A 23,671-nucleotide genomic window follows, 5' to 3' on the forward strand; every position below is an offset into this window, starting at 1 on the left:
TTCGCGAACTCAGCTTGCTGTTTCATAGGCCTTCTGTTGGCGCCCTCATCTGTGCTGCTCTCAGTGGCTGTTGGCTAGCAGATTGTGTCCCCTCCTAACACTAGGTCAGGAGCTGAGCTCTTACCCGGTGGGCGGGCAGGTCACTCCCCCTCCTGATGCCACAGTCAGATGCTGTGATCAGGGGGAGGCAGGTGGGCAGATCACACCCTGTCCCAGCACCGTGGTCAGGTGCTGTGTTCCTGCCAGGAAGGTGGGTGGCTGCCCACCTGCTCTCTCCTCGTGCTGGTCACTCTGCTGCTCTGTGCAGCTGCCTGCTCTGCCTCGGGTAGGCGGTCTGTAGGTGGGCTCGGGGAAGACTGCGGAACAGCCCCACCTATGCTCTGTGCCAAATCTGAGCTCCTTGTTTCTCTTGGCAGCACAAGTTCTCTGAGGTGTTCAGGGTAGAAAGATCCTCTCTGCCTCGGGCTATAAACAAGTCTCAGTCCTGCCTAGGAGGTTGTGGAGCCCCCACGTGCAGATTCAGGCCTCAGGCCCGCCCCCGCCCAGGCACTATGCACAGGAGGAGATGGTAGCTGTGGCTGAGCCCTGCCTCTCTTCTTGCGAGATGTGCCAGTAATGGCACAGGTCTGAGGAGACACAGGCTACAGCACCCCTCCCCCCAGGGCACATGCCTGTTTACAGTTTTGTTTACCTTCTGAGTTAAAATTTACCTAACAATGAAATGTATAAATTAGCCTTTTGAGGTTCATCCTTCTATCAGTAGTTGGTTCTTTTTTATTGTTGAGTAGTATTCCATTGTTTGAATATACTATCATTTGTTTTATCCATTCTCCTACTGATAAATACTTGGGCTTTGGATATCTTTTTTTGCAAGCAAACTTTTTTTTAAAAAATGCAAATATAGTATACATGCTTAAATGTGAACACATCTTAAGTATACAGCTCAGTGATTTTTCACAAAGTAAACACATCTATGTAACCTTCATCCAGTCAAGAAACAGGACATTGCTGTTCCACTTTGGGTTTCTTCCCAGTTACTACGGCACCCCTTTGATGGACTCACCATCCTAAATTCAGCCACCATGGATTGGTTTATTTGCTTTTGAAATTTTTGGTCCCGTACTTTCCACTCAACATTATGTAAGATTCATCCACTAGTGTTTTCTGTAAACTAGTATATTTTTTATTGCTTTAAAGTATACAACTTGTATGCATGTGCCACCACTTATGGTTATGTATTTATTGTTGACAAGTGTTTGGGTCATTTTCTATTTGGGGGTATAACAAATAGTGATTATGAGAATTTTCTGGATGTCCTTTGGTGCTCAGATGTAGAAGTTTCTGAAGGGTACACACATGGCTTACCCTTGGTAATAGGGTGTGGGTGTGTGTGTATGTGTATGTGTGTGTGTGTACATATACACACACACACACACACACACATATATAACTTTCATTCAAAAAGCCTATTTCCAAAGTATTTGTAAGAATTTATATTCCCACTGGCCATGTGTAAGTGTCCCCATTGCTTGTTGCCCTCACCAATGCTTCATATCACTTAACAACTAACTATTCTAGTGGATGTCTAATGGTGTTCCAAGTGTGGTTTTAGTACGTATTTCCATTATTACTAAAGAGGCCAGCCCCTTTTCATAGCTTATGTGGAATTTTTTGTGTGTGTGTGAAGCACCTGTTCAATTATTTTGCATATTTTAATATTGAGGTTCTGCCTTTTTCTCCACTGGTTTTTGTTCTTTATATGCCCTAGATACAAGTCTTTTGTTGGATATAGGTATAGCAAATATATTTTCCCACCGTGTGGCTTAGCTTTTCACTTTCTTAATGGTATCTCTTGATAAAAATAATTCTTAATTTTACTGAAGTCCAACTTAAAACTCTTCTTTTATGTTTCATGCTTTGTCCGGTTTAAGAACTCTTTGCCACTTCAAAGTCATTAAAATATCTCCTACACTATTTTCTAGATGCTTTATTTTGGTGGGGGATTAGGTTATTTATTTTAATGGAGGTACTGGGAGTTGAACCCAAGACCTTATGCATGCTAAGCACATATTCCACCTGAGCTTTACCCTCCCCCAGATGCTTTGCTTTATGTTTCAAATATATTAGATTTATAACCTATCTAAAGTTACTGTTCATGTATGGTACAGGGTTTAATTCAATGCTGTTCCATTGGTCTATATGTCTAACTTTTGGTAGTTATCACATAGACTTAATATTGTTTTATAAGTCCTTTAACATTGTTCTTTAATATCATCTTGGCTATTGTTGGCCCTTCACGCTTCTCTATGTATTTAGAATCAGCTTGTCAAGTTCTACAAAAAAACAGTAACAACAATTAACTGTTGGGGATTTTGATGTGCACATATAAATCTTTGAATCAGTTGAAGGGGAACTGACATCTTTAAAATGCTGAGCCCTCCAATCCATAAAGTTGGATTACCTCCCCTATATTTATTTTTATCACTGCTGTAACAAATTATCACAAATTTTGCAGCTTAAAGCAACACAAACTTATTATTTTATGGTTCTGTAGGTCAAGTCAGGAACAGGTATCATTTGGCTAAAAATCAAGATGTCAGCAGGGCTGTATGCCCTTCTGTAGGTCAAAGGAAGAATATATTTCCTTATCTTTTCCAGCTTCTAGAGTTCACCCACATTTCTTTACCCATGGCCCTTCCTCTATCTTCAAAGCTAACAGCTTTACAGCTTTCTAATCCTTCTTCCAAAGTCATATCTTTCTGACCACAGCTGGGAAAGATTTTCAATTATTAAGGACTCCTGTTGTTAGACTAGGCCCATGTAGATAATCCAGGCTAATCTCCCTGTCTCAGAGTCCTTAACCTGATACATCTGCAAAATCCCCTTTGCCATGTAAAATAACATATTCACAGATTTCAGGATTAGAGCATGGATATAGGTAGGGGTCAGTGTGGTGCACTATTCTGTTTATCAAACTGTTTAACATTTGACGCTTTCTGACAAACATACAAGATAGAAGATCCTGATCATGTTTAGAATGCTTCCTCTGCAAAATATTGGGCACTGAGTTTATTTGAAAAGACTGAAAATAATATTACCACAGGAATGGTTTCCTAATTCTACTGACATTTACTTACTTTATACTTAAATACCCAAAATGGTCAGCCAGGAGTGGGATCTTGGCAAATAAAATAAAAGTATAATTCAAGCTTTTATCACTGAATTTACTAGCTAATTCTATTTTAGAAACAGACAGAAAATAAAACAATTTAGAGTAAGTCTGATTACTTATATATTAAGTGAAAATTAAGTTTTAAAAGCATGTCTGAATATGGGATAAACTAAGCATCATAAAATGTAATGTTAATATTTAGTACCTGCAAATCTCAAACTCCCAATTTATAAACAAGTTCATACTGTATAGCACAAGGAACTATATCCAATACTGTTTTGTAGTAACTTATGGTGAAAAAGAGTATGAAAATTAATATATGTATGTTCATGTATGACTGAAGCATTGTGCTGTATACCAGAAATTGACACATTGTAAACTGACTACATATATATTTGAAAGGGCTGAAAGGACTATATATACCAAGAAAAAAATTAGATTGATAACCAACAAAAAATCTGTCAGTAATATAATGCTAGAAACACAGACACAAAAGAAAATCTCAGGCATACATCTGTTTATAGAGTCCTAGAAAAAATAGTGCCTATGCAAGTCCCTGATAAACATGAGAAAATAGGAAAGGCAATATAAAAGTTCAAAATGCTTTGCTATGTAAGAACTGCAAGGTGACTCAGACACAAACTTAAGTGGTCAAAATGTTTATATAATTAATGATAACAAAGTAATTGAGGACATCATTTTAAATGAGATAAAAATAGCTGCTCAATTTTCATATTACTAAGCAAGTCATTTCTGTTTATAGTATGTTTATATTATTTTTATATGTATTTATATTTTATAAAGACATCAACTTAGATCCTGGCTGATAACTGACAGTGGAGCAACTGATTGATTTAAATGGGTATCATAGACTTATCAGATTTCATATGCTTTAAATATACATTAATTATTAGCTGTCAGGAAGAGTCCAATTTTCATTTCTTCTAACATAGCTGTGTCACAGGCAGGTTACTCTATTTACAATGGAGAATCATGATAGATATAAAGATATCAAGTCTTATTGATCTTCATAGGGGTGCTTTTATAAGAAAAGGAGAATAAAATAAGAAGAATCTAAAATACTATTTTTTTTATAGTGTTCTAACAGTTTTATCTTATTTTTATTTTTTTACTGAGTTATAGTCCGTTTACAATGTTGTGTCAATTTCTGGTGTACAGCACAATTTTTCAGTACTATACGAATATACGTATATTTGTTTTCATATTTTTTCCCATGAGCTACTACAAAATTTTGAATATAATTCCCTGTGCTATACAGTATAAACTTGTTTATCTATTCTATATATACCTGTCAGTATTTACAAATCTTGAACTTCCAGTCTGTCCCTACTCACACCCTGTAAAATACTATTAAATCAACATATATTTATGAAGAACTATGAAAAATGGGAAACTATAAGTTGTTTCTTTAAATTGGAGCAAAGAGAACTACTTTAACTGGAAAATAGTTAAAATCTGGCAAGTTTTATGATTTCATGTTCACCCCTGACAGCTTTATTTCCTCCTTTCTCCTTCAATCTTTTTTGGACCTTCTAAAGAATTAAATTAAAAAAAAGAAAAAAAAAAGAAAGAAAGAAAGAATAAAAGAAAATTAAGAAACAGATTTGCATCTAAAATAACCTCCTAACTGGAAAGATTGTATACTTTGTGAAAAATTTACAGCTGCCGACTTATGATCTATGTCTCTGTCCACACTGCCTTACTTGTTAGGAAGGGTCTTAAAAAAAAAAAAAAGGTAAAGAAAAATAGCAAATTATAATGGCTTTTACATTTTAAATTATTTTCTATGTGTCTACAATCTGCTCTATCATGAGTTATTAAGATAAACATTATCAGCTATACTCTACTTTCCTATCATGCACATTGTGACTCTGAGAAGCATGCACGCTCTAACTTACCATCTGCAGGTGGTGTACAGGTTAATGCAGTTCTTTTGACAATATATGGTTTTGTAGTCTAGTTGTCTAACTACTACATAATGGAAAAGATGTAGAACTACTGGTACCACTGCCCTCGGTCTCTGTCATTTACCTTAAACATACCTGGAAAAGTAGATTCAAAAACTCATTGGCAAGAACATTTTTCACACTCCAGATATGATATTCCTCTAGAGTTAAGATGGCCATTCTGAAAGAGAAACAATATTTAAGAATATCTTAAATCTTCATCTTCTTATATTATTTGAATAAAATCTGTTTTATTAAACTTGCAATGGTCATTTGTCTGAAAGAAAACTAATGATTTAACGTAGATGCTATGTGTTCATCTGAAAGTAGGCCAGCAAGAATAAGTTCAAAAGTAACCAAACTCTGAAGTAGTCAGTCACAACGTGGGCAATTTATCACCAAAAATCTTCTTCCTCCAGTAAGACCTGGGAAATAACTCACAGTATCTTCTGGTTCAAGGTGAAGTTTACTAACAGAACCCACAAAAGGTTCTGGTTAGAGAAAAAGGACTATTTACTAACTTTGAAAGCATCTTTCCAAACTCTCTGGATTATGCCCTTTGACCCTAACAATTTTCTAAGATCTTCTTTAAAACATCTGGCAATATTAATAGACTTCTTAAGAGATTTTAAAAAACTAAATATATATAATAAATGAGTATCTATATTAACATTTCCTCAAAATAAAATTTAACATTACTTTCACAAGTTGAATAAAGCAGTATTTTTTTTTTTTTGGTGTCAAAGTGTACCAAAAATTACATTTATATACAGTAGACAATATTTCTTGGCAGGCAAAAATATAACCAAATGCTTCTTACTTCATGTTTTGAACAATCACCTTAACAATCCTAGATGAATAATAATGTTCTTAGCTTTTATTACTTAATTATATTTTTATTATCTAATGATTTATTATTTAATGATATTTAATAATTATTATTAATGATATTCATGTATTCATTCAATATATAATACCATGTATTATAAGAAAAGATTTTAAAGCACTATGATGGTAATTATTGGCTTTCATGATGCAACTTCCATAAAAGTATATTAATACCAATGTAATGGTACAAAATAATGGGTAATACTGTCACAGTCTAGTCACCAGTGAATATGGGTAATAGGTTTGGTTGAAAGGTCCAAATTCTATTCTAAATTTTTACCATTTCATTATATGGTTACACGGAGATGGAGCAGCTAAATGATCTTTTTTTTTAATGTTCAAAAGTACAGCCATAAGAAGAAACACGGTCTTACATAAAAATAGACAGCGATGATAACCTCCATACTTATCAAACACCCAGAAAAAAGGCAATGGAAATTGTATCTGTACATAAGGTATTTCCTAACAGAAACTTTCCTATGTTTCTGTTTTCATATATACCAAATAGAAATGGCTACCTTAGTTTTGGGCAGAAAAGTAAATGAAGATGGTTATCTGAGTTGCCAAAGATCAAGCCCTGAAAAATTCATTTCTATTATTTATTTCTGTTGAGTGTCAGTTAATAAGACTATGATGATTTCTTCTGGATTTGTGATTGAAAAAAAAAAGTTACTTATTTTTCTAAGCCTGTATAAGACCACTATGGTCTACATCCTACCATCTGCTACTTGGTACATGTCAACATTTGAATACAAAGGGTCAAATTAACTCATATGTGTCTCACATATATGGATTATCTTCAGTTTCACAGGGATACATAGACATTAAGGCAAACCTATTATAATATCTTTAATAAATGTTGTGAAACTAAAAAAAATTCAAGGCTTTATTCTTTGTAAAGTACATGGTTGTTTCTGCTATTATACACTTATTCTGGCTGCTATTAAAAAACTTAGAACAGACCCTCACCAATATTATTGAAAAAAAAAATTTTAAAACTATATACACCACCCAGATTGAGATAAAAAATAATTTCCATCATCCCAGATATCCTATGGTCCTTCCCAGTTAAATGACGCATCTCCAAAATCACTATTGTAACAATTATTAACATGAGTTGTCTCTGTTCTAGAACTTCATATAAATTGAATTGTACAATGTGTTCTTTTATTCTGTGGCTTCTTTTGCTCAATATAAGCTTTGTTTTGCCATAATGTATTAAAATGGGAGAAGTAAAGATTATAAACTACAGATGTCAAGGGCTGTCTCTACTTAATTTTTATAAAATGCCTAGCTTATAAAATATAATGTTTTTATGTAAATAACACTTAATGGAGTTGTTTAAAGGTGGAATGGGCTTTCCTTAGGGACAACTTGGAGGTATTGTAACCACAGGTCCAAATAAGCATTTAGCAGGGATGATGTAGAAGAGATTCAAGTATGTATACGTAAGGTATGTATAGCAATTCAGAATATAATGTATTTTTAGAAAAGAATAAATTAGTCTCTGCTAGACTCACCTTTGTGGTGTCATGTGCATTCTATGTGTCTTCTACAATGTTGGATACATCAACATGTAATTCCTTTAAAACCAGAAACCCAAATCAGTAGTTAGGATAGAGAAGGTATCATTTTTATTAGCCGGTAGCTGAAGTATAAAGTATTTTCGGTCAACTTTTTTTTTCTTTTTTTAATTACAGAAATAGATTGCTTGTTTGCCTTAAAAATTTATGACAATTTTCCAGTGGTTTCATTTTTTTAATATAATACATTCAGCTTATTAAATTTTCTAAGGCAAATTCTCTTCCCAATTTTGCATCTTTGGCTATGAATATTTTGAGTAGCATAATATAGAACCTAGAAGTAGTAAGAAATCTTTTTCTCAACCTGTTTTAAAAAATTCTTCACTCTATGTTCCTGTTGGAAGTTTACATTCAAGAAGATGTATACAATCAGAGTTTACCAGGGTATCATCGGTGCAGTTGTCCTTCCAGACCTCTAAATGTGCAACCACGTGTCTCTCAGTTCAACCCTAGAGAGAACTCCATCACCGTCAACATCAAATACCTTGAAGCAAACTAAAGAAAAGAAACTCTTATGGAGGGAAATTACTTTCATATTCTGAAGTATAATACATTTTATTACAAGCCGCCCTAGTAAAATTACTTAGTTCCTCAAACAATTACATTCTGGATTAAGTTCTTATTTGGAGGAGATTGTGTCATTAAAGTCCTTTGAACTTGTAGGAATTCCTGTACACTTCACAAGTCTCTCTCCTTATATCATTAGCCAGCTTAGAGAACTCTATCCTTCACCTAAATCTAAAGTTAAATTTCTTGCAAACTGAAAAAGAAGAGCCAAGTTACTATACAATATCTCACAGATTTTGAGAAGGTAATTCAAGCTTTTAAATTAATTTCTAATATTTAAAACTGATCACTTCAGAGTTGATTCTTACAATGTTGAAAATATTCCATCTACATTAAGAATCAACAAAAAGCTGGTACAGTCAGCCCCCTGTATCCATTGGTTCTGCATTCACAGGTATAAACAATAGGTCAGAAATTATATAAATATATATATATAAATTTTCCCAGAAAGTTCTCAAAAGCAAAACTTGAATTTGCTATTCACTGACAACTATTTACATATCATTTACATTTTATTTACAAATAATTACATCGTATTAGGTATTACAAGTAACCTAGAGATGATTGAAAGTATACAGGAGGATGTGCATAGGTTATATGCAAACACTATGCCATTTTACGTAAGGACTTGAGCATCCATGGATTTGGTATCTGAGGGGGTCTCAGAACCAATCCTCAGCAGATAATGAGAGATGACTGTATAAAGATTTTGCCTCTCCAGTGTAATTAATGTGCACCCAATATTTTTGCCTAAGAACAATCTCAAATCTTCAATGAAGTTTATATACAAGCTAAAAATCCGAAATATCAACACTTTGCTAATTAACATCAATATCAGCAAAATTGCTAGTTAGTCTAGTTGGTTAACTTCCACTAGTCCACTGGCAAAAAATAAATTAAAAAAAAATTTAAGACAATAATTAACCTCAATTGAGAAACAAAGACTTCAGCCTCTTTAATACCAGAACTTTAATGTGAACAAATAATCTATCACAAAGCCAGGTTAGAGTAATGGTATACTATCAGGGAAGATAAAAGAAATCTAAATTTTTAAGATTAAATAATTATCTACTTCACACACCCGTGTGTGTAATAATTATGTATTAATTATGCTATTAAATTAACTGAGTACATCACAGTACAACATTACTAAAGAATATTGAACTAATAAGTATCATACCCAAAATACGCAGTATTTGTGAAGCTGTATTTTAGAAATATGCAGAGATAATGACCCTAGTGAATATATAAGAATTAGGTTCCAATTAAATGTAAACTGCTGCATTTTCCTAACCAAATATGGTTAAGATTTATTAATGTAATATGCTTATAAATTACACTATAATATTTTAGCTAGGTTTAAAAGATAAATTTAGTATTTAATAAAATTGTTTTATCATAAATTTAATTTTGCTAATATCAATATACACAGTGCTAGAAAATAAGTTGGAATTCAAGTTAAGCAAGACAAATTTTCTATATAGACTACCAGAAAATATTTTCTATATGCTTAACATTTTCAAACACATCATGAATGATGTAGTTCATTTATCATGAATTGTACATTCATCTGGAAAATCAACCATTATTAATAACAAAGATCTTAAATTACTCCACAGTAAAAAAGAATACATGATTGAACCTTTACGCTGACCTCAGTAAAACCTCAGCAAGAGATTGCTATTTGCCAAAGGGATGAAAATTCAAGCCTTAATCAGATGATTTTTTACATGAATGGATGCTAATTTTTTTCTCTGTATAGCTTCCAAATTTTGTGATGTTTAACACACTTACATTTCTGTCTTTCAGCCAGAGGTCCTCTGCAACAAGCTGATAACCCACAGGATATCTCCTTAAAATCTATGTGGCTGTCATGATTTTCACCAAAAGCATTAAATAAACCTGTAAAATAGGAACACAGAATAAATCACAGCCAACAAACTTCCTGTTAATAATGACATGTTTATGAAAGGAGGCATGACTCGCATAAACTGACTTAGTTTTTAAAAGTTATCAGTAGTTTCCACTGTCTTAGGAAGTTTTTTTTTTCCCCCTGGAATAATTATAACCAAAATTTAACTTCCTAGAAGAAAATACTATCATTTAGTGTTTGGTTTTGTCTGCCTACCTGTCTCTATCTTATATTAATTCCAAAAGTCAAAAGTGATTGTAGAATGTAAAAAATTAAAATATATTTTAAAAATTTAACTGGAAAAAAGTCAGAGACCACAATTATCCTAATTTGGAAAGACTAAGAAGAAAAAAGAAAAAAGAAGAAGAAAAGTTGAACTCTATCAAAGATATACTGTGTTGTTATTAACTAGCTTCATACAACTCCTTCATGAAGCAAAGAAAACTAACACACTATATTATAAGAGAAAGAAATTCTGTACTGCAGTCTTCATTGTACCACTTAATCTGTATAAATAAATATATTAAATTTCAGAAATAAAGGGCAATTTATAATCTAATCTTGTGGTTTTTAAACTTTTCATAAAAAATAAATAGAACCATTTTGTTTTCAAATGAAATGATTTCTCAATCTCTAATTCTAAAAAGGTAAAAACATAACTGCACTGCTGTAGTGGAAGCCCTGTCTGTTCTAGCTCCCCTAACAAATATTACTAAAACACACTAGAAACCTGGAGAATACAGACTGTCTATTTCAAGAATCTAATTCTGTGCCCTCAAAGAGCAGAAAATTGAAGCTAAGAAGTAGTTAAATGACTTGCTAAAAGTAAGAAATTTTTTTAAAAAGGTCTGAATCACAAGCAGAACCCAAGCTTTCAGATTTCAAATACAGTTTTTGTGATTATCAGCCACAACTACTCCTTGTAAACCTCATTTAATATATATATATATATATATATATATATATATAGTAGTGAAAAGTTTAGAGCTAAGTGGGGACCTTAGAGATGGTCTAGTCCAGTGGTTTCTTAATTTTTTAAGGGTGGGGGAAGGATACAGCAGTGGAACCTTCTTCTATATAAAAGAAATACAATAGACACTACTCAGCTGAGGAAGAGGTGAGGTCACGTGTGGAAGCTAGAGCTTTGCCTATTCAGTGTCCACCACCCTGACCTTGCACCAGATGCTGAGGCACCGCACTGGAGCACAGTTTCATAATGATTGTCTTGGTCAAACTGATTTTATATATGAGAATATTCAGGTGCAGAAAGGTAAACCGACTTACACAAGGCTCCAAAGGTGGAACAAGGCTCACGTGTTTACCAAAGAACATTTGTAGAAAATAGAAGGATTCCCACCTTCACTCAGAGATGGACAAATTGGTGGTGAAGCCAATGGGCCAAATGTCTCTAAGTCAAATCATCCAGTTCGGGATTGAGCCCTCAGCAACCAACAGCATTTCTCCAGATGAATGATGTCTGATTCCTCCACTGACAATCAAATCAAAAAAGATTATAAAATCTCACTCTTCTCTTCTGGACAATTAATTAGTTCATCCTGATAATGTAACTTCTAAAGATACATTTTAATTTCCCAGTTAAACTGTTAAAAAACTACCTAAAACAAAAACTCTGAAAGACAAATATATTGTATCTAATACAAGTGGCATGCAAATTAAATTCAAATTAACATAAAAGAGGCTTTAAAATTGGAAAAAAATTTGCAATTTCCCATTAAGCAGGCTGTTTAATTCCAACATGTAAAATAATAAACTAAGATATTTATTTTTTGCTTCCCACACTTTTATCTGTATTCACTTTGGTGATTTTAATCTCTATCTTGGATTTGAAAATTCTTGATCATAGTCTCTCCTGGCTACACAGGTAACACACTAATAGCAGGATCTCTGTTTGATTTATCCTGTCATTATGGTAACCACTTACACATTTAATACTTATTAAATAAATGTACAAAGGGGATAGACCTAAGCTTCTCCTTCTTGGTCCTAAAATTCTTACTACCCCTCCTATAAAGGCAGGAGCCTCCTCTGTAGGACAGAGTGTAAATGTATCTCCTGAGAAGGATTCCCCAACAAGGGCTGTCTTTACAGCGTGCTTTTAGATAAGATGTTTTTATGGGACATTTCAATAAAAGGATCAAGGACCTAAGCTTCCCATTATGGTGGGAGTTGTGATGGGCATGGGAGGATGCTCACTTGGGATGAGATGTTAAAGACACTAACAGTGAAAAGGACAGGGCAAGATGAAGGGCAATTGGGAAACAGGACCACAGAAATGTGACAGATACTTCCCACTGTCATCTAAGTGATACCTACTTGAAAGAAATATTTCTACAATTAAATTCTATAATGGGGGGTTATTTAAATGAAGCACACATATTCTCAAAGAGTAGATCACACAACCTTTAGAGATTCAGAGTGCATTAGCATTTTCAGAGTACTTTTTACATCAATAACTAGTATTTATAAATTCCTGTGCGCTAAATAAGTATGTGGAATTATTTCCATTTTGCTTTTAGACTTACTACAGCTTAACCTATTCACTGCACTGATACAGAGTAATTTTTCTAATGAATAAAAATGATAATGTACAAACTTGTTAAAGATTCTTTAATTTCTCCATCACCAGATTTATGAACATTTAGGCCTATGTGTCAGGCCCCGTTTCTTACCAGCTTTTTCACCAACACCTTATATTTAGGTTATATTGCATTACCCAGAGGTCAGGAAATGTTCTTTCACAAATCCATGTCTTTATTAGCTCTTGTGTCCTCTGAGGAGAAACCTTCTCCCCACTTTCACATCCTTCCATTTTACAGCCTAACCACTAATCCTTCTGTAAACACCTTCTAATGCTTTCCAACCTCACCAGCTACCCCAGGGTCTTAGCTTCTCTCTTCCGCAATTGTCCTCCACTGTATATAGTATCCAATATTCAAGTGAAGTATGAGTCCTCATTTACAGGTCTGTGGCCTCTCTAGATTACAAAGTATTTGGATTCAGTAACCTTGTCCTTTTATCACTGTTGCTGCTAGAATTCATTTCATAGGACCTGATACATAGTAACCACACAATAAATACTTGCTGAATGAATGAATGAATGAATAGCCAAGGCAATCTTCACAGCCAAGGCTTCCCCATCCCAGCTCAGTATTCTTTCTGTTACATCAAAGGGACTCTGCCCCATGAAACAACAGACCCTGCACATTTTAACAAATGTATACAATTATTAGGAACTATTATTAGAACAGAGACTAGCACTACTGTTCTCATAGTTATGTCACATAAGAAGTGTATTAAAGCTCGTTCTGATTTGTTATTTATACAAATCAGCTATGTCTGTCACCATTTTAAATATTAGTAATTTAGAAAACAAAAGTTATTGACTTATCTACTCATCAGAAAACATTAAGACAGATCTATTTACATACCTCTTTTGTCAGTTTATATACCAACTGGAAAAGAAGAGGTGTACAGTCAACTCTGAGGGTAAAATTGCCTGCAAAATAAATAAGAGAGTATTTTAATACCTCCAAATGGACTTCAAACCTGTATTTAATTCTAACTTTATTTTCTAATTATAAACAAGATATAACAGATTTCAAATTGAAGGCATCATTCCTGGAGAATTAAAAATAGGGTGGACCCTACAGATTATCATATTCAGTGAAGTATGTCAGACAGAGAAAGGCAAATATCAAATTATATCACTTATATGTGGAATGTAAACAAACAAAAAAATGATACAAATGAACTTATTTACAAACCAGAAATAGATTCACGACATAGAAAAGAAACTATGGTTACCCAAGGAGAAAGGGGGAAGGGAAGAGAGATGTTAGGAGTTCAGGATTAACAGATATACACTATTATATATGAAACAGATAAACAACAAGGACCTACTGTATAGCACAGGGAATTATATTCAGTATCTTATTATAACCTATAATGGAAAAGAATCTAAAAATGTATATGTATATGTATATGTATATGTATATAACTGTGTAACTTTGCTGTACACCTGAAACTAATATTATAAATCAAATGTACTTCAGTAAAAACAAATAAATAAGATTTTAGAATAGATAGATAGGTAGGTAGATAAATAGACAGACAGACAAACCGTCTGGCTAAAACTAAAACACAAGGTGGAAATAACTCTTCAGGAGCCAGAGAGGCTGCAGCACACACTCGGGATAGGAGACTGCAGAGGCGGACTCTGCTGCTAAGGCCGCAGCTCCTGCAGTAACAGTAAGGGCCATTGCTCATTACGGCAGCAGTACCTAGGGGTCTTTGGCAAAGGAAGTGGTAAGGCCATAATGTTCATGTTTTTATTCATTCATTCAATTCAATATCAAGACTTTAGACTAGAGCATGTCAGTAACTAACATGTGTCCTGTGACACTTACCTAGAAATAACCATAATATGATGAAAGCCTACAGATGCACATGCCACATGTCAGGGTCAAAAGGAAGTCTGTAGTGGGTGCTTATTTCAGAGTTGGTCCAATACATACAGGAACTATTTCTGTATGAAATATTTTACCCCAACTTTTAAAAATAGCTCCACAGGAAGAATGTCAAAAGTACTAAAGTTTTAAGTAGTAATCCAAGATAGGCAAATGGTAAATATTCTAAAGAAATTAGGATCAATAGCTTAGTTATGAATCATATTGATTCATTTGAATCATAATAATGTTCTCTCTGGTAAAATGGAGAAATGGAGGTATTATTGAGGCATCTCATAGAAAGAGGATAATCCTAGTTTATGAGTTGGAGTTGATAGACTTAAATACTGGTATACTATTTAATGACAATCTGAAATAAAATTTACCTTCTGTGTATGAGTCTGCATTGATATATGCAACCTCTCTCTCCTGGAGTGTTTTCACATTTTCCTGTAGTTGAAGCAAAGCAGTCACTTAACTCACAGCATTTACAATTGTGGAAATACAAGCAAAACAAACAAATTAATTCAGTAAAAGAGTGGTTTGCAGATACCATTATAAATCAAACGCCTATGCCTTTGACCATAATTTTAAGAAAATGCTATTAACTGCTTGATAATATTAATGCAATTAAAACAAGAAAGAAAAATATTAGTGATGCTGTAGCCACTTTTCATAGCAACAGCACGGAGACCCAGAGGAAAACTGCCCCTGATCCCCTGCACCATAATATGAAGGGAGAAGGCTCGGAGATGCTCAGCCTCACCCTGGATCTACTGGAAGAGAACTGCTCAAAGTAAGGCCTGGAAATCTGTACTTTTAAAAGGTGTCCCTGGCAATCCTTACAGACATTAAAGTATGAGATCCCTTGACATTGGGGATCCAAGTAACTTTACCATATTAAAAGTGAGGAAGTTGGAAATTTGATTTATCAAGAATTTTTTGAAAGAGAAGGTATTGATGAAAAAGAAAAAGAAAGGAGGGGAGGATAGAGAAAAAACTAGAGGGAGAGAAGAGTGGCTATTAGGACAAAGACAAGACATTTCTCTCTCACACATACATGCACACACGCACACACATTCTAGAAAAATACAGCAGAAGAAGACTAATGCCATCACACACATGGGAATATGCAGAGAGAACTCTTTTCTTCTCTCTGTTTCTCTCTCTCTCTCTCTCTAGCTTGCTACCTTATAAGAGCAGTTACAGTAAAAACATTTAAAGCTGTGAGTGGTCATCCCACAAATGAGAATTCTCACCTCTGCACTTGGCCACACGGGATAGATGACAGCTGATTCTGCTGCAGAGTTTCCATTATGACAGAGCTACAGTAGAAATAAAAAAGATTCCTTAAATATATGTAAAGGTAAATGTGCTGCTGAATATGATCAAGAAGCTAGTAGAAAATGGGAAACAATATTCAAATTGTCTTTTAACTCACATGAATTTAAATTAATGCAAGGCATATTATCTTGTATCTTGGATTTATTTTATCTGTATTCTAAGCTGCTTAAATTATAGAAAGACACATGTATTTCTATATACATGTATTCACAAGAAATTACATATTTCTAAAAGTAAATGACCTTAATGAATAAGATCTGATTCATCTAAATAAGTGTATTATGAAATGCATGTTCATAACACCAACATAATAATAAGACTTTGCAATATAAATGGAATCAAATGTGATACAAGTAACTGTGATTTTATTCCCATACTTATTTGATTCATATTATTATTTTAAAGTATGCAGAAATGAGTCAGAAGGAAAGCATTTTAAAAACCAGACACAATGATAAGAAAGATATGACATCCTTCAAATCAATTCTATAAAATTTGGACTCATAAATGATGAACAAAACAGAGGATAGTCACAGGAAAGTGCTTTTTGGTGCACCTGCCTTTAAAAAAAAACACACAAGCCTACCATGAACATGTAAGAACTTAGAGTTACTGGACAGAGAGCCTAAGGGAAGAAGATGAAAGAAGGGGGCCTATGAAAGACACTTTAAAATAAAGCATTAAGAGCCAGTGACAAATGAAAATTAATCATAATTGAATTAAAAATAAATCCTTGAAATTTTAGAGTAATTCAATTTACAAAATGATTGTATTATACTTCCCAATCAGGCACTTTTGTAAATGGTAAAATATACCTATGGTTACAATTTAGTACGGAATCCATAAAGGAGAGACTATAATCAGAGTATAGTCATCTTAAAAGAGCATGTTGTTTTCCTAGATAGAAGAAATCCAAGGAAACTGTAAAAACTTGAAAATTAATGCCAAGGATCTATATCAGATTTTCAATAAGCTAATTCACTTGTCAGAAGCAGCTTCCTAGGTTTGACTATTTTCTGAGCTTACAGATTTTACTTACTTATCACAAAACAAATACAAATAGAAACTAAAATATTTTAAAAATAATGAAAAACTTGGTTTGTACTTAGTAATTAAGAGGTTGTTCTGTTTTACCAAACTGATGTAAAAGCAAAAGCAAACTCTATTTCTTAAATTTTCTTGAGTATTTATCCAAATTAAAACAATATCAGGTAATGGAACACATCTGTGATTACCCTGAGATACATGTTGACCAAGAAGATACGTTTTCTGTCTTAGTTACCTCAGCCCATTTGTGGAACCCAGAAGTCCAAATTTTTCTGCATCCCAGCTGGCAAAAATGGTAGTTCTTCTCGGTCTCCAGCCTGTAATCATTGTTAACATACATGGTTAGGTACATCTGCCTAAAAACAAAGGAAAATTCACTCAAGTCACTTTCTGTCATCACTTGCCAAGGAAATATTATTTACCTCTACTAATCAGTTTTCCAAAATTCTGGACAACTTCTTATAAATCAGCAGTTCCACTGGTTAGGTCAGTACCTCCAAATACCCAGAAGTCCTGATGATCTCCCAGAATAACACACCTGTTTGGAAAGGAAGGCATTCAAAAGAATGACAACTTAGAATGTATTATAAAGAGCAGTAATTTATGTTTTTAAATTAAACTTCCTCCTGCTTGAGTTTCCTCCATAGAAAACCATCAAGGTAGTGTCTCCTTTTAGAATTTACCTTTTTTTCCCCACATTTAATTATATCACATCAACCAGGAAAAAAATATTAAGAGTTGATTAAAATTTATCTTCTCTTACTCCTGTAATCTTTGTAAAAACAAAATGTTTTAAGACATTTTAAAAAATCCACCAACTCACCAAGTTTCACAGATCCTCAGGTAGTTCTGATTACATCGTAAATGCTTGTGATTTTCTTGATGTTATGAACATGCAATTTAACCTTCCTAGAATTTCACAAAGGGAACAAATTACTTCACATAGAGCATTATGTCTAACAGGTTCCTTCCAATGTTTTATTCTAAGTCTCAGAAGTACAGAAAACTGTTTAATAGGATGATAAATTCCCATATGCCCACCATCTAAATTCAATCATTGTTAATACTGTTGAACTATTTGCAAGCGAGTTGTGCAAATCATGACAGTTCTCTCCTATGTATTTAAGAATGCACCTTACGGTGAGATTAAAAAAAAAAATCAGTATTTTATATTTTTCCTCCCTCATAGCTCTATTGTTGGTATTTATTTAAACTCCAAAATCATTATTCAACGTGAAAAAGAATCTTGTTCTTAGCAATTAAAAAAAAAAATTGTGTATTTGTCCATTTAGAGCTCAAATCAATTAAAGGATATAAGCCCCAGATGCTTTTTTTGATATTTTGACCAGGGAAAATTTCTGTTTCTGACTTTTCTCTTAAACTGTTACTGAAGCTACATACTCTGTTTTCCTTGTGTCTGTATGTGTCTGTTTATAAATCACATTTTTCATTCTGTACCTCTAGAGGGTATTAATACATGAGATAATAAAGTCTATGTTAAAGGAACTCAGTTCTAATTGAGTTAAATAAACACTTTTTAAAAAATTCTTATAAAATAAAACTGAACTTCTAATATCTTAAGAGTTTTGAAATTTTAAAACAAGCTTCTTACAGAACTTATACAATACTTGCAGAATCCAAATTCACATTGCTAAGGCAAATCATTAACCAACAAGGCTCATTTAACCATTTTAGTTTAATAAAAACAGCTATCTCCTCTCTGATTCATCAGTGTGAAGTTTCCCTTTCCCTCTACATTTCAAGCCAGTCAAACTAAAGTTCTGATCATGCCATGCTGTTCCCCAAACCTGCACAAGCTGTCCTCTGCAGCTGTCGTTTACTGCCTGTCTTGATTCTGTGGAAATCTTAGTTTGTGTAAAATTAAGCTCAATGAGCACACGGTCCGTGGTCATGCCTCCTTAACACCAGTGCTGTCCGGGGTTAGTAACAGTAACGACTATGCTGGTAAGCGCACGGGGCCATGTAGCAGTTAAGCGTTCACCACTGTGACCATCTAACCCACCCCCACAGAAGTGACCAGTGAACTTCGCTCCTTCCCCTCTTCTCTCCTACTCCTTCCCTTAAGTTAACCTAGGGCTTTGCATGCATAGCGTTTTGACAGTTATCTGAAACACTGTTTTAAACCCTCAGTTGAAAAGGGAAGACAAAATGTTACACCTGGCCCGGAGAAGGAGAGGGGTGGGGAGTGGCCCAGAGGAAGCCGAACGGGACGCGCGGCCTCGGATCACAACACAGCCCCGTTCCTTCCCGAGTTTCGCAGCCGGGAAAGCAGAGGCCTGGGGCCCGGACCGCCTCGGGGCCTTCGGGGGAGGCCGAGGGAGGGACGGAGACCCGCGCAGGGCTGGGGAGGGGCCAGCAGGGACTCACCGTCTGTGCAGCGGCTCCTGACCCACGGTGGACGGGCGGCGGTGGCGGTTGAGGCTGCGGTGCCGGCTGAGTGGGCTGAGCGGCGGCGGCGGCGGTGGTTGAGGCTGCGGTGCCGGCTGAGGGGGCTGAGGCGGCGGCGGTACCGGCTGAGGGGGCTGAGGCGGCGGCGGTACCGGCTGAAGCGGCGGCGGCTGCGGTGCCGGCTGAGGGGGCTGAGGCGGCGGCGGCGGCGGTGGAGGCTGCGTTGCCGGCTGAGGCGGCGGCGGCGGCGGTACCGGCTGAGGGGGCTGAGGCGGCGGCAGCTGCGGTGCCGGCTGAGGGGGCTGAGGCTGCGGCGGCGGCGGTACCGGCTGAGGGGGCGGCGGCTGCGGTGCCGGCTGAGGCGACGGCGGCTGTGGTGCTGGCTGACGGGGCTGAGGCGGCGGCGGTACCGGCTGAGGGGCCTGAGGCGGCGGCGGTACCGGGTGAGGCGGCGGCGGCTGCGGTGCCGGCTGAGGGGGCTGAGGCGGTGGCCGCTGGAAGGACTTGAGGGACTCGAAGGCCTTCGCCAGCTTTTCCAGGGTCGCCATGGCGGCCTCCCGCCCCGCGGGGACAGCCCACGGAGTCGCCAGGCCGACTGGCGGCTCCGGTCAGCAGCGGTGGCAGTTAACGGGGCTCGAGGCCGCCAGCAGGTGCGGACCCCAAGCGCGCGGCCATCTTGGAGCCATCCCGACAGCCCCCGCGGCCCTGCGTCCTGCCACGCTCCGCCGGTGGGGCGGGGCCGGGCCGCGGGATTGACAGCCGGAGGCAGCGGCCTCCGCCAATGGCTGCCGCGCCCGCCCCTTGGGCCCAAAGAGCCGCCACGGCTGCTGGAGTCACTTCTTCCCGGCGAGGGGCGAGGGGTACTGCACGGAGATCGGGAGGGCGGTTCGGGGGCGGGGTTGCGTGGCACGGCGAGGAGGGTGGGGAGGGCGGGGTGACTTGTGATTGAGGGTCTCTCTCGGCAAGGGGCGTCCCCGGACGACGCCTAGCGGGTGGCGGGGAGGCGGGGCAGTGGGCTGGGAGCCCGAGACCCCCGCGGGGCGCTAGCCCACCCCGCGGCGCGGGCGGAGGGCCGGCTCGCCGGACAGCCTGCTGTAATATGCTGACTGTTATATATTTGGCCTTACCCTTGTTAGTTGCCTCAAATCACTCCTTGTTCACCTTCATGATCATTACCATAGATATACGTCTTACAATCCTCGTACTTACTATGTTCCCTCATGCTACAGGGCCATACACATGCTATTCTCACTCTCAGAAATAATCTTTTACACATCAATGCCCTACTCCCCTCAAGAGATTTGCCTATCTAATTCCAATCTCTCTCAGTGCTCAGCTAATTTGTGAATTCATAAAGCCCATTACATTAACATAATTTCTTAACACCATGTCATTCTCCTTTATCACATTATTAAAGTATACGTTATAATAACATAAAAACTCTTCCATGCATGAAGGTAGATATTAAACAATTAAGTTCACAGTATAAAGTTGTAAGTACATATACTGTATATTATGAAAAATGTTAAGGAATAACATACTATAGTTAAATGCATTCATAATTTTTCATAGAAATATGGGAATATTTATTCCAAGTTGGATCATCACTATATGTGTGTGTGTATATATGTATATATCTCTCATCCTTCATTCACATTAAAAATTCTGATAAAATATTGCCAACAATTAACTTTTATACCCCAAATTACCAATAAAGGAATAGGAAAGAAGGGAGAAAAAAAGAAAGGAAAGAAGGAAAGAGGAAGGAAGGAAAGAAGGAAATTGAGGGGTTTTAGAACTCTTGAGATTGAGACATATTAGATACAGACTCAGATGTGTACATTTATATATGATAATTATTTTCCTGAAATTATATAAAAACACATAAAGAAAACTGAAAGCTAAATATAAAATTATTTACAACCCAAATTTGAGGTTAATTTATATCTTCAATTGATATGCATTTTTTAAAATTTAATATTACACTGTTCCATTGCTATAATATAATCAAATTCATAAACAGAAAACTATATATGATATATACATCCTCTCACCATTTATAACATCTCTGAAAGCATTTTTGAAGTAGAATATTTTATGTTTAAAGTTTTTATCATTAGAAAGGCTTAGAATGTTTTCACACTACTAGATTTAATTTACTTCATCGTATAATTTTTTTCCAATACATGAGAAATAATATCTTATATGGTTTTGATTCATTCTTTAAGCAGTTTGTTAATATTGTGTAATAAGTGAATTCATGGAATATTGTTATAGAGTTAGACATTTTTTGTTTGAAGATGTCATCTTTTGTAGTATAATAATAAGGCCATTATTGTAGGAATGTGAAGGAGTCAGACATTGCTTTTAGTAAAAACATCACTCTAAAGGGCACATTGGCAATAGCAGCATGTGGTTAAGATCATGTCAATTTTTTGTAAATCTTTAACAAATTCTGAAATCACTCTGGTTGCTTACAAATTTATAAAACACAATTACTTACAGGAAGAACAAGGCTATAGTCACTGCATGACAAAGGAATGCTGCTTAATAAATAAGTGAGGAGAAGAATTAAGTTTAATTCAAGGAAAGCAGCATTCTTAAAATATTTTGAATTGATTTGAGAAACAGGGATTTTATGATTATTTATTTAGTAGAGTTTATATAGACATTTATGTGTGTGTGTGTATCCTTCATCTCTGTATCAATTCAAATAAGATTTTGCCAAAAAAATAAACTTTAGAGCAAAAAGTACCAATCAAAAAGAAAGAAAAGAAGAGGGAAGGAAAGCAGGAAGGCAATTTAACATCAAAAAATTTCATCATTATTTAGAGTAAAGATCTATATCAACTAAACATGTGTATTGTGACCTCCACATTCCACTAAAACTTATGCCATTTACCTATAAATATAAGCTTTTATTTGCTTCTACAATAAATAATACATAAATTTAATGAAACTGCAGCTCAAAAGAAGGAAATAACATTAGAAATTCAGTCATCCAGTGCAGTTGCTAAAGTATGGGTATGACCTGACTCTTAGCAATCAGAGAACAACCAAGAAAATGTGCCAAACTGTTGGATACCCAGATCTGTTCCCAGGGCAGGGAAATAGGCATATCAACATAAGTAAAAGAATATACCACGTTTAAAGCTTAATTATAATGCAAAATAGATATTTATCTATATCTATTTCAAAATGTTAAATTTAAAAGTGGACCACAAAAAAATATAAACAAAATTACTTCTCTAGAGAAAACAAAGAATAGCCTTGTGTTCTTCTATTAAAGACTGACTAGCCACAATATATTATGGAAATAGCTATAAAGCTTTGAGGAAAATATTATAATTCTATAATTGTGTTACCACTAAGGTTGTTATGTTTGTAGTTAAGCCAAAGTAATACTAAGACATTCAAAGAATCAGAAGGAATGGTAACTATATATTTATCCTAAAAAAATAATAGTAAGTACTAAGAAAAGGATACATTTTTTAAAATGTAAGAAGTAAGACAAGATTATATAAATGCTATGTTAAAGGGTATTGAATCTACAGGTAGACAAAGTGAGGATCACGTCTATTTTGAAAATATTTCAAAATAAATGCCAATAAATAAAAATAATTCTTAAAATGATATTTCAGTCTAACTTGTTTGATTTTGTAAATGCATGTTACTTTATATCAATTTGCATTATTGATTATTTTATGGTTCATAACACAGATACAATTAAAAGAAAATGTATAAAAAACTTGAGATAGCAAAAATAACTTTCTTTTCTAATATTTACAAATAAAAGATTTAACAGTGAATTTTTATCAATCATAAGTCTTTATATTTTCAAGTAAAATATAAAATTATAATGGAGAAAAAAGTAATCAAAAATAATTCAAATAAAAATGTTAAGGAGAATAATCATTTATACCATTTGCCATCTACCTCTGCTTGGTACTGTAACCAATCACGAGCCACTGTAGCCGCTGACCTCCAACACTCCCTGAAAGTTCACGGTGGAGATTAGGAATGGGGCACTTTGTGCTGTGGGAAAACTGACAAAATAGAGATTCAGATAGATGTTTTCAGGAGAAAATTTTATGAGCCCCAATTCTTGCATCTCCTTATATCTAGAAGAGCACTAAATTCATTAACAGTGATGTCTGCTCCTCATAACTGGCAAAAGAACTCAATGTGTGTTTGACTGCACATACTCCCCTTCACTAAAATTACATATATAATACTGAGTTTCCCCCTGCCTCTTCAGAAAAGTTCCTCAGAGCCACCTGAGGTGCTGTCTCCTAGATTATAGTCCTCATTTAGCC

The 23,671-nt window shown here is 35.6% G+C and overlaps 2 long non-coding RNA genes across 5 annotated transcripts; both read right to left on the minus strand.

Annotated features, from left to right (window-relative positions):
* Window positions 1-3,609: 3,609 nt before the first annotated feature.
* On the minus strand, window positions 3,610-13,608 carry LOC141579532 (uncharacterized). 4 transcript variants are annotated; one of them, XR_012511075.1, is made up of 5 exons: window positions 13,539-13,608; window positions 11,447-11,578; window positions 9,972-10,079; window positions 7,991-8,105; window positions 3,610-5,320 (listed from the first exon to the last, which is right to left on the minus strand). It is a non-coding gene; the product is annotated as an uncharacterized LOC141579532 (long non-coding RNA). The 4 variants fall into 4 exon arrangements; XR_012511076.1 differs by lacking the exon at window positions 13,539-13,608 and adding an exon at window positions 7,548-7,610 and having other exon boundaries at window positions 11,447-11,977; XR_012511077.1 differs by lacking the exon at window positions 13,539-13,608 and having other exon boundaries at window positions 11,374-11,977.
* A 1,765-nt stretch (window positions 13,609-15,373) lies between these two features.
* Window positions 15,374-19,466, minus strand: LOC141579533 (uncharacterized). The gene is made up of 5 exons (XR_012511078.1): window positions 19,335-19,466; window positions 17,770-17,855; window positions 17,369-17,484; window positions 17,182-17,263; window positions 15,374-15,880 (listed from the first exon to the last, which is right to left on the minus strand). It is a non-coding gene; the product is annotated as an uncharacterized LOC141579533 (long non-coding RNA).
* Window positions 19,467-23,671: the final 4,205 nt, after the last annotated feature.

The sequence above is a fragment of the Camelus bactrianus genome, chromosome 13 (assembly GCF_048773025.1).
Source record: "Camelus bactrianus isolate YW-2024 breed Bactrian camel chromosome 13, ASM4877302v1, whole genome shotgun sequence".
NCBI classification, from domain to species: Eukaryota; Metazoa; Chordata; class Mammalia; order Artiodactyla; family Camelidae; genus Camelus; species Camelus bactrianus.